The 12333-nt window shown below is 45.8% G+C and overlaps 1 protein-coding gene across 1 annotated transcript in view; it reads right to left on the reverse strand.

The window, feature by feature from the left end:
- The window catches only part of LOC145390425 (uncharacterized), a 94760-nt gene that overhangs the window by 23339 nt on the left and 59088 nt on the right, over positions 1-12333 (reverse strand). The gene's annotated exons all lie outside the window — the stretch shown is intronic.

Consider the following 12333-nt stretch of genomic DNA (forward strand, 5'->3'; position numbering starts at 1 on the left):
TCAAATGAATCACACCCAGGCCCCTCAAAAACATTCGCTACTTTCACGTCAGAACACAGCAGCCGTGAAACTTAAATGGCGGAACGAAATCAGCGAATTATCCGAATGATACATCTTTTGGGGAGCGTAATGTCTTCCTCTGATAAGCCCGTAATGTTTTGAAATAATGTGGGTCAGTCGACGTGAAACTCCTGTCAAGATTATGTAGGTCAGAGCTGGATGGGGTGGGATGGGGTGGGTGCATGAATGGGTAGGGATGAGGTAGGGTGGGGTGGATGACAATGGGTAGGGATGGGTGAGAATGAGTTGGTAAAGATGAGGGTTTGAGAAGGACGGGATGGGGATGGGGTTTGAAGGTGTGGGTGGAGATGGGGTGAGTTAGGATGGGATTTCATGGTGTGGGTGGGGATGGGATGGCATGAGGTGATTAGGGATGGATGGGATCGGGTGAAGAGTGGGGATGGGCATGATGGAATGGGTGAAGAAGGGTGGGATTGGTGGGTGACGTTAGGGATGGGGAAGAGTGGTTCGGGGTGGGATTGTATGTATGTGTGGGACTGTAGCTGGGGTGGGGGGGATGGGAAGGGGTTAGGTGAGACGAAGATGGAATGGGGTTGGTGAGGAAGGGGGGTTGGATGGGAATGGTCAGAGCATTTTGATAGCCAGTCAGGAGGCGGATCAGTCAAACAGTCATCCAGTCAGTCAATCTCCCAGTCTACGGGGAAAATGAAATCAGTAGCTCAGCCTATTTTGCGAAACAACTGCCACATTCTACAGAGCTGTTACATAAATTTTCTGAGTAGGATTTATTTATTTATTCATTCATGTTACCGCCAGAGGAGTTTATTTAGTTTGAGGACCTCTGTTATTGTCAGCCTGTTCATTACCAGTTCAGTGAAAATAAGAAAAGCAGCGAAATATATAAAGTTAACATAAACTACTGTATTATAAATGATCCTCTCTCTCTCTCTCTCTAACAGGTTTCCAACAGCAGGAAGTGAAGGAAAAAAATAAAGCACAAAATGACAAATTATGGAGTAAGAATGAGACTTTATAAGGCAGAACCGCACGAAACGGTCAGTTAGAAAGGAGAGAGAGAGAGAGAGAGAGAGAGAGAGAGAGAGAGAGAGAGAGAGAGAGAGAGAGAGAGAGAGAAACTAGGGAGCAGGCGCCACTAATAAAAAGAAAAATGGAGTTGAACGAATAGTGAGGCACGGGTGGAAGTCTCTCTCTCTCTCTCTCTGCAAGTATAAAAGTGTCTGATTAGAAAGTAAGACAGAGCAGAGTGAAAATTAATAACAAACAGAGGTTACGAATATAATTAACAAAGTTCTAACTGACCAGCAAAGTACAAAAGAAAATTGTTATAGAAAAATTAGTGCAGAGAGAGAGGGAGAGAGTTACCTACACCTGCACAGCTAAGTTACACAGATCACACAGACTATACGGTCCTTTCTAGCTGGTGTGGAATTGATAGGAACAGAAGCATTTGGTTTATCAGGGAAGTTCAACAAGAGGATGGTGAGGCAACAATTCCTGACACACACACACACACACACACACACACACACACACACACACACACACAAACACACACACACACACTCCTCTAGGTCACAACGGAACCATAAAGAAAGAAAGACAGACAGAAAGAAAGAAAGGAGGAAAGAAAGGTAAGGAGAGAGACAAAACAACAAAGATATGGAACGCTAAATATACTGAGAGAGAGAGAGAGAGAGAGAGAGAGAGAGAGAGAGAGAGAGAGAGACCGTAACACACTCCTAGCGGGTTCCTTTAGGGGGGCAACGGGAGGCCTTTCTGTTTTAACTTTTTTATTTATTTATTTTTTTTGAGAGGCCGAGGTGTTGATGGAGAAAAAACAGTGAAGGATGGAGAGAAAATAGTGAAGGAAGGAAAGAAAACAGTGAAGGATGGAGAGAAAACAGTGAAGGAAGGAGAGAAAACAGTGAAGGAAGGAGAGAAAACAGTGAAGGAAGGAGAGAAAACAGTGAAGGAAGGAGAGAAAACAGTGAAGGAAGGAGAGAAAACAGTGAAGGAAGGAGAGAAAACAGTGAAGGAAGGAGAGAGAGAGAAAACAGTGAAGGAAGGAGAGAAAACAGTGAAGGAAGGAGAGAAAACAGTGAAGGAAGGAGAGAAAACAGTGAAGGAAGGAGAGAAAACAGTGAAGGAAGGAGAGAAAACAGTGAAGGATGGAGAGAAAACAGTGAAGGAAGGAGAGAAAACAGTGAAGGATGGAGAGAAAACAGTGAAGGAAGGAGAGAAAAAACTATATGAAGGACGGAGATCAGCAAAGAAGGAGAAACATAAAAAAATATAGTGGAAAGAAGGAATATGAGGTGAATGCGATAGAGAGAACCATGTAGGCATAAAAAATAGGTTAATGTAGATTCTCACTAAGGCAAGAGGTCTCGTTTAAGTTGAAAATTATTGTCTACAGTTAGCTAAAAATTAAATAAAAAACTGTCCACGTAAGGAGGGAATATACAACCCTCATTTTCTTTTCTCCCACTTTAATTCTCATCTCTTAAAATCGATCTTTTCTTCCCTCTCTCTCTCTCTCTCTCTCTCACACACACACACACACACACACACACACACACACACACACACAACAAATAACAAACCGGCCGAGTCATCCGCTGTAATTGTTCCCGTAAACCGAATCACCCTCCTGTTATATACCGGGGCTCAGGGAACACCGCCCCCTTCCCCATCACCCCCCTCCCTCATCCCCCTTCCTCCCCACCCCCAGCAACTCCCTACCTATCCCCCTCCTCATCTCCTCCTCCCCCCCTCCCTTTACTCTCCCCATTCCCCTTGCTCCCACTTCCTTACTCTTCCTCATCCTCCCTCCCCGCCTCCCAAACTCCTTTTGGCTCTCCTCCTCCCATCGTCCCCTCCCTATCCCCTACCCTGTCTCTCTCCTTCAACCCTACCCCCCCAACTCCATCTCGTATCGCCCCATCCCTGCCTCCCGTTCCCGCCCCCCATTGCCCCTACCTCTCCTAACTCTTCTCCCCCTCCGTTACTCTTCCCCTCTTCAGCCGCCGACATCCCTCTATTACTCTTCACCCCAAACTGCTCTCCCTGCCTCCCATGGTCCCTCCTCCCTGCCCACCCTTTGCCTCTCCTCCCTGCTCACCCTTTGCCCCTCCTCCCTGCCCCCCATCGCCCCCTCCTTCCCCCAACCCACATGCCGGTTAAATGACGCTGTTACGGTTCTCGGGTGTTCAATTGCCTCTCGCCCCGCCGGAGAAATCAACTTACACAATCTGTTCACACGCTGGTTTGCACTTAATGGCCTTTTACGGTTTACAATTTAATTACGGAATGAAGAGTTGCCAATTAACGGTCGCCTGATGATGTCTTTCGTCCTTTCTTATTCACGTGTAGTTTAATTACGAAATGAGCGCTCAATCCACGGTCGTTTTATGTTGTCGCCTTTTTCCGTTTTTCTTTACAATTTAATTTTGAAATGAAGAGATTGCACTCAAACATCGCTGTATGGGGTACCTTCATTTCTTCTTATTTACTAGCTCTATTTATTCACAAAATCCATTTATCTACTAATTTATTTACTTAATTTTGAAAAGCCAGAAATTTTGGTTGCCTGAGGAACGAGTCTGTAAATGTATGGACCTTTTCAATGGGTAACTTTTGATATATTTTCATACTTTTGCGACTATCGCTTCCTGCTTCTGCATCCTACCCACCCTGTTTGATCTACTGGATAACTGTGCTAGGATGACGCTGATGTTAATGAAAATTTTTACTGTACTGTGTTTAGGGTACAAGTTTTAGCATCAGAACTGAGGGAACTGGCAAACTTCCCTAATGCAGTACAGTTAAGTTTAAGGGTCAGGGGGTATTTGAACTAAGATGTGACTCGTACACAGTTAAAAATAGTTTCTGTCGACCGCTGCGAGAGATCTTTCCTGTCTTATAAAAAATCGTAACGAGTTAAGAAAACAGTTGGTCAATCGCTACGAGAACTTTCCTGTGTTGTTGAAAATCGTCTTAAACAGAGTAAAATAAGTTTCGTCGCACATGAGTGAGTTTTTGAAATAGCATAATAAGCAACCGTTAACGGCTATCATGGCGGGGCATCCACCTACGTGTGAAGAACGGCTTTATAATGCTGTAATCCATTTGCAATAAAAACACCTCGATGTGCTGATTGGCTCGGAAGGCTAGAGGCGCCGCAACGGCTCGGTAGGGGAGAGGGGTGAACGTCCCTCACTTGATCTACCGAATTTACTGCCCAAAACAGCCATTTAACGGTACCTTCTTTCCACTAACATCAAGGAAACGTAAATGTTTAACATCAGAATTAGTTATGGAAAAACAGAGAAGGAGAAAAGATTGGGTGGTTACAGTTTAATACCAACCGACTCCCATTGGTTTACGTGTGAGCCCTCATACCTCACATAACGGCCCTGTTTACTGAAAATATTGCTACTAACACAGAAAATATCGCTACTTACATAGAAAATATCGCTACTTACACAGAAAATATCGCTACTTACACAGAAAATATCGCTACTTACACAGAAAATATCCCTAATTACACAAAATATCACTACTTACACAGAAAATATCCCTACTTACACAGAAAATATCACTTGCTATTGCTCACGTACTTTGCTTTGATCCACATATTATTAACCTGCTTTCTTCCAGCCCACAGGCAAACATCATCATCTCTTCAGCAAACACATCTCTCAGTGTTTGCCCTCTCGAGATTATTTACTATGTTCCAGAGCGAATAAATAGAAAGTGGTTTAAGTGGGCTAATATATGCATGAAATCAGAGGTATGTAATTTAAAACAGGGACCATCTCAATACAATGACGGCTTTTTTCATCTCATTCTCGCCACCGTTGGAAGACTTTACTAAGATACTGAGAGAAATAAAGTAATAGAAGAAATAGAGTTTGGAATAACTGTATAATCACCATTCCATATCTCAAGCACCATCATCATCATCATCATCACAATCACAATTCCCACATAAGAGATGGGCCAAGGTAGAATCCTGAAACTAAGGAAAAACACAGAAACAGAAGTATCACAAGCTCAACCATGCACACATCACGCAAGCCCTGAAAATCATAGTTCCATTTCACAAGCAAAGCCATCTGCATGAATCTGTATGTTTATAGATGCATTTCACATACACCTGCCGTATAGATATTCTGTCGACTACCAAGGTGATAAATAGAGTGCAAAACCTTTATCATGTCCTTCCCCTGACATACTGTACTTCATCCGTCCATTCTGATCCATCGTCAGTTTTTCCTTTTCTTTTTTCACCTCAGTTTTCCTACTTAGGTTTCTCACACTTTCATTTGCGATATTCATCCATCTTCTTAGCCTACCACGCCTACTAAACTCTTTGACTATATGGGTGAGTTCGAAGGTGGGAGGATGTGTCGTAGGTCAAGCAGGTGAATGAATATGGTACGTAAGCCATGGAAGCTGAGAGAACATACGTAATTACTATGCTAAGTAAATGAATACCAACAAACCACAAACCATTAGTCACTTACCAGGTGTACACAGACAGGTAAATAATAGAAAATTAAACACTGTGTGGCCAGACTTCTACACACTTACCTGGACTCTCGTATCCTGAGTCAGCGTGCGTGTCAGACTCAGAGGCCGCCTCGTCCCACCCCATACTCTCCTCGTCCTCGCCCCCACCCACGTCCTCGTACACGTGGCACGAGGCCGCACTCCCATCACTCACTTTTTCACTTGTCTCTGTCTCGTCCTGTTTCGGAATAGGTTCAGTGGGTGTCTCTATCACTTCACTACTGGTGGCTGTGTCGGTACTGTCCGCTGGTTCACACGCGCCCTCACAGTCCTGGGCTGGGTTAGCACTTTCTAAGGGCACTTCCTCGGGGGCACCACCTACAGGAACGTCATGTTCTGTGTCGCAACTTACAGAATCGTTATGTTCTGTGGTGTCAACAGTAGGATCGTCAAGCACAGTGGCGTCCCCTTCAGAAACGTGATGTACAGGGGCGATACAGGTCGCCTCAGCCTCCCCCTCCCCGGCGTCCATCTGCCAGGTTAGGGGGACGTCGGTGTTGGCTGGATTCGGGTGTGGCGAGAGGGTGGGAGCGGAGGCGTGGGATGGGTTGGGATGTGGCGGTAGGGTGACGGCCCCGGCCATGGCTAGGGCAGACTGGCGGCCTACAGAGGTGATGGCCTCAGCTGAGCCGGCGCTTCGCAATGCCTCGTCACGCCTGGCGGAGTGACTGGCGGCGAGGCGAGGCAGTGTGTAGCTATGTGTCGTGGGCCTAGGCACTAAATTCTTTTCTCCTTTTATTACGTTAAGACGCCCCCGTTGCCTGGGCAGTGACCCTACTCCATGGACCACACGGCGGCCAGCTCGGGGCAGTGTCCAGGTCCACTGATTGTTCATCCCATCATCAGCAGCACTACCACTGTGCACGTGTCTGCCAGAGTAACGCACTCCCCACGACCCAGTGTTGCTACCACGGCTCAGTGTGTGCTTCTCCGGCAGCATCACTTCAACCACACTGCTCCCTTTCTCTCGCTCAACCATGCTCTTCTCCAACTCATGCTCGGCCGCGTCAGCACGATCAGCCACGTCAGCAGTTTCATCCACTAAAGACTGAGCGTGATGTAAAGCGGTGCCGGGTTCGAGGGACTCAGGTGGACTGTGGAGGATCCTGTCGATGGTGGAGATGAGGTTGACGACCCCCGGCGGCCGCGATGGTGCCAGGTCCTCCTCGCTCAGGCTACAGTCATCCTCGTCTGCCCTGGCCTCGTATTCTTCGCCTGTGTCCTCAAATTTCACTTCATCCTGGTTCTCTTCAAAGTTGGCCTCGCATTTCTCATAGTACTGCTCTTCCTCAACCGTTTCCTGGTCCCCGGCATCACAATTACTGTTCTCCATTATATTTCCTTCATCTCTCACCATCTTATGATTCTCCTTGCCCTTCCATACTGATAGATCCAGGTAGTTGTCGTCGATGTTTTGATACGTGGCTGCTCCCTGATCCTCCTCTGTTCCGTCCTCGCCCTCTATCATGTACAGGGCCCTCGCTCTGTCCGTGTTTAATCCAACCGTGTCTTGAACGTCTGGAGTTTTGTCATGTTGTCCGTCCTCCCCGACAGAAGTGACCTGCGTGAGGAGAGAGGTGTGGTCTCCCTCGATGGACTCGTAAAGGTCGTCCTCGTCCTCGGGGGGAGCCACGTGAGAGTCCCCCTTCACCTCGATCATGTTGCTGTTGACCGTGATGTGGCAGACGGAGGCGGAGGGGAAGTGCTGACAACCCGCGCGCACACCATCTACTACTGCGCACCTCTCCCCGCGTTGGCTGTGGTTGCCCGCTTCGTCTTCTCGCACTCTTGCAAGATCATGCTTTGCCTCCACGACTGCGCTGTGTATCCGGGCTGGCTGGTGGGAAGTGGGTGGCGATGGCTTCCCACTCCTGACCACCACGCGAGTTACCAACAGTCCCCCCTCCTCTCCTCCTCCATTTTCTACGGTAAACCTCAACTTCTGATCGTCGTCTTCCCCGCAGACTGTATCTTTCACCTTGTAATTTCTGCCCGAAACTCTCACCACATCTCCAAAGCAACTCTCTTCGCCTTGCTGTCCGTATACCGTTTCTTGATTCTCCACTCTTATTGCATTTTCGTCTTCGAACTCCGTCTCCATCTGGCCATTTTCTCCCTCTCTATGTTCCCCTTCGACAAAACAGGCCGTCTTCTCTTCATGTTCATTCTTAGTCCTTAACTCCTCTTCTCTCTGGCTCCTCCTTCCTTTCACCCTTCCATTCGTCTCCTTGTCCTCCTTCTTAAAGCTCCCACCATTCTCCCTCTCATTCCTCCTACCTTCGACCCTTGTGCTCCCTCCTCTCTCCTTCTCTCCCTTCCCTTCCTTCTCGCTTCTTCTCCCCGTCTTCACCACCACGCTCCCTTTTATTTTCCTCACGCTCTCTCGGTACGCCCTTTCCAGCCGCCTCTGCTCCCTCCTGCGTGAGTTGAGGCAGTTGAGGAAGAAGAGGGTCTGGACGCATGTGTAAGTCAGCCCCATCAGGACCAACACCTCCAACATGGCAAGAATTTAGAGGAATGTCACACCAACGCAGCTGCCTTCCACACTGACCATTATTCAGTGTTTCAGGGCTTCTTCTTCAGCGTTCGCCATTTCCGTGTACACATTCAGTTCCAGTGTTTTTTTCAAAGGTTAATTTACATCATATTTTACTGCTACTCTCACTGATCACTTCGCCTGGAAAAGAAACTTTGGTAAAATTATGCCAAAAGCGGGTGTGTCTAAATTTTGGTCGTCTTTTTTCACTTTCCGTGTACAGGGTGATTTTTAGTTTTTCCAAAGTTCGGTTCAATCTTTATGCATCATGATAATATATATAAATAAACACACTTGATTATGTATGTATCTGTACCGGTCACTTCATTCATTATCTCCACACTCCGTTTGTCTCCTCCCCTCCCCTTCTTCGCTGGCTGACGTGTACAGAACCCCCATGACGAGGCACATAAAGACCGGGGAATAAGTAGCAACGGGACAGACTTTACGGTATTCCTGTCGTCTACGTGCTACCTTATCTGGCTATTTCGGTGGGTGGAGTGTAGTTTTCCTTCTTAATTATGTTTTTCACTTTTTCACCTTTCCTACTAGACGATTTTATTCTGCTTAAGTTTTTTATTTATGTATTTATTTATTTATTTATTTACTGGAGGACGCTGCATATATATTTTGTTAACCCTTTCATTACCAGACGTGTATCGTAAAGTTATGAAAAAAATCGTCTGTATGAAACAGGAATAAACTTAACATGTTCCCAGGCTGAAGGGGTTAAGCAAAAAACTGATATCCTCTTACCGAAACTAATTTTGATTTTCGACTAATTCTCTTACTCTAGATACCGTTCACTTGCTCTCTCACACTCGCTCACTCTCTTAAACTCGCTCACTCCACCTGCTCACTCCCACCTCACAATCAATCATTCTTCTCTTAATCACAACACTCAGTTCGCTCTTGTTCCTTGTTTGTTCTCTCATTATTTCGACCTCCAAAAAAAACACAGCCGTTTAAGTGTTTGTTTTTTCGTATTATTAGTTTGTTTTTTCCCTGTAGTCTCTCACACTGATTTTTCCATTCTCTTGATTTTTATTTGTGCGGTCAAAACACCCTCTCTCTCTCTCTCTCTCTCTCTCCATTCCTCCTCCTCTCCCGTTCTTCATCTTCCTTTCTTCCTATTCTGCTCACATTCTTCCATAATCATTCTCTCTCCTTTTCCTCCTCCTCTCGTCCCATCCTCCTCCTCCTCCCTTCTTCACATCGTCTTCCTCCTCCTCCTCCTCTTCCTCTTCCTCCTCCTCCTCCTTCTCCTCCTCCTCCCCAAAAGTGTGTCAGTTGGCTCAAGGGAAAACACAGAGCAGTATAGGGTCAGCATCTGCGTCCGACCGTCTCTTCTTCCTCTTCCTTCCTCACTTTTTCTTCTTCTTCTCTCTCTCTCTCTCTCTCTCTCTCTCTCTCTCTCTCTCTCTCATTTGTACTTCTTTCTGCTGTTCTCTTCCTTCCCATTCTTTCTTCTATTCCAGTCTCTCCCTCACTCCCTTCCCTCCTTGCATCTCTGCTTTCCTCCCAACTACCTCTTTCACGATAATATTTACTCTCCTTGCTATCACTACAGTTTCTCCTCCTCTTTTTCCTCTTCCTCCTCCTCCTCCTCCTCCTCCTTCTTTTCCTCCTCCTACCTCTCCCCATTCTATCACCACACCTCTCCTTCCCACTCTTCCTCCTTACTATGCCCTCTCTCCCTCCCACCACTACACTCCCTCTCGATCCTCTCTTCCTTCTGCTCCCCCATTCCCTCTCTCCCTCCCATAACCACACTCTCTCCCCGTCTCCTCCACACAGCCAGAAGTTTATAGGGGCCAGCAAGCATCATCTGTGTCTGTCAGTCTCATCTCCAAACACACACACACACACACACACACACACACACACACACACACACACACGGCTGAGGGGATGATTGCTCGTGCTGAGTTGTGTTGTGTGTGTTTGTCACTGTCTGTCTACTCTGGGATTCTGTTTCTCGTCCCCCTCCTCTCTCTCTCTCTCTCTCTCTCTCTCTCTCTCTCTCTCTATTTATCAGGCTCTCTTTCTTTCTGTCTGCCTGTCTATCTATCTGTCCATCTATATTACCACCTCAGTCCACTAACCCGCAGTTCCTCCCTCTCCAACCAAGAATCCCTACTCCCTTCCCCTCTCCCCCTTTCGCCATCATCCCTCCACCACCTCTCCCTCATCCCCCACCACCATCTCTCCCTTCCCCCTTTCTTCATCTTCCTCTCCTCCCTCCCTCCTCCCCCCTCCCAGCTGTGACCGCCTTTTTCTCCAATCGGCCATAAATAACAGTTCGGCTCAGGGGAACCAACATGATGATCAATGACAATTTCGCTCCCACGGATTTTCTCGGCCCCCTTTTCCGTCCATTGCCGCCGCATCGAAGAGAAACGTGATTAATAGGCTCTCTCTCTCTCTCTCTCTCTCTCTCTCTCTCTCTCTCTCTCTCGCATGCACGAAGAAGTGCTACAGAAATGATACAGATAAGGCGCCCTATCTTTTCTGCCACTGAGCTACGTGGCAACCTGCAAAGGGACGAAAATCTGGGCCACGTAAAAGTGAGAGAGAGAGAGAAAAAAAAAAAACTATAACATGGATGAAGTTAAAATTAAGTTACGCAGAATTACTACCCAATATAACGCCAAAATTTCCAGCCACCAAAAATTGCAAGAAATTTATTTTATCACTTATTTATTTATTCATTATTATTTTTGACGGGGGTGCAGCGGTGTTTCCTGGGGTCCTTCCCTTTGTATTTTGTATTTAAACGGACTGTCCTTGTAATGGGATTTTTCGCCAGTTAGTTTTTGCTCAGTCTGTCCTTGATCTGGCCGTTTTCTTTTCTTCTTTTTCATTTCCTTTTAATTGCTTCACCACGTTTTCATTTCATTTTTGGGACCTTTTTACGTTTGACTTTATATATTTTCTTGTTATTTTTGGCTGCCACTTTCTCCGGCATTTTATCTTCAAATTTTTACTCTTTCGAAGTATTCAACACCAAACGAAATGACGCGAAGTGAAAAATTATACTCTTATTTCAAAATTCTGAAAATCGCCCATGATATATACGAATATGAAAAAAAAAAAAAAAAGCTGTCCAAGTGTTTAATTCCTGAAGTCACCAAAACCAGTAAGAAATAACAGCAAAGTCAAAATTATTCTAGTTAGCACTTCTAAATATTTAAGTTTATGCTTTTGTGGTTCCATACATTCCCACCACATGACATCTGAAGTCAAAGTTGCCTGACTTCTTACAAATGATACTTCCTTCAACACCATGACGCCTTCAGTACGGTATATATAAATTCTGTTGATGTCAAACGATTATTTAGCTTAAGAGTAGAATCTGCGAAGTGAAAGGGTGAAATTTATCAAGGTCATTATAACCAGGAAATGCTAATAATCTGTCTGGTTTTATTTTCCTTCCAGAGACATTAAGTTCCTGAAGTCCCAAACCCCCGTATGACACTCACATCAAGGAAGCAAAGCCGTGACATCGAGTTTTACAAGGGCGCTAACCGACTCCCACGCTCGCCACCGCTACTCCCCGTTTTCTCTCGCCCAGCTTCCCGTTCTCTGCCGCGGATGGGAGGGGTAACTTGGCGGAAACTCAATTATGGGTTTAATGTTTTCTCTCGCGTTGATTCTCTCTCTCTCTCTCTCTCTCTCTCTCTCTCTCTCTCGTGACTAGCAGGGAATATAACCGTAAAAAGGAAGGAACCGATAAATCAGGGGAAAAAAAAAAAAACATCAAAAGCTACAGGTTCCCAAATCCTTGAAATGCAGACAAAAAAATCAATTAAAAATGATTCCTTTTCCGTATTTTTGAACAATGGGAGGCGCCTTCTCTCTCTCTCTCTCTCTCTCTCTCTCTCTCTCTCACACACACACACACACACACACACACACACACACACACAGTAAACCCGGTGTCCGTTAGATGGCAGCAGATGTTGTGGCAAGCAGGTTGATGATGATGATGATGATGATGATGATGACGGTTGGGGTGAGAAAGTGACCATGCACAGTTACATAATGATACATGAGGAGAAAACTGCAGCCAGACTGAGTAATTTTTCTTGGTGGACGCTAAAGAGATGGTAAGTTATAATGACGAACGGATGGAATACAATAATGATGCTGATAAGGGAAAGAGAATGAAATAATAATAA

This window comes from Coenobita brevimanus, chromosome 14 (assembly GCF_032717465.1).
Source record: "Coenobita brevimanus isolate Jiangsu-jjx chromosome 14, ASM3271746v2, whole genome shotgun sequence".
NCBI classification, from domain to species: Eukaryota; Metazoa; Arthropoda; class Malacostraca; order Decapoda; family Coenobitidae; genus Coenobita; species Coenobita brevimanus.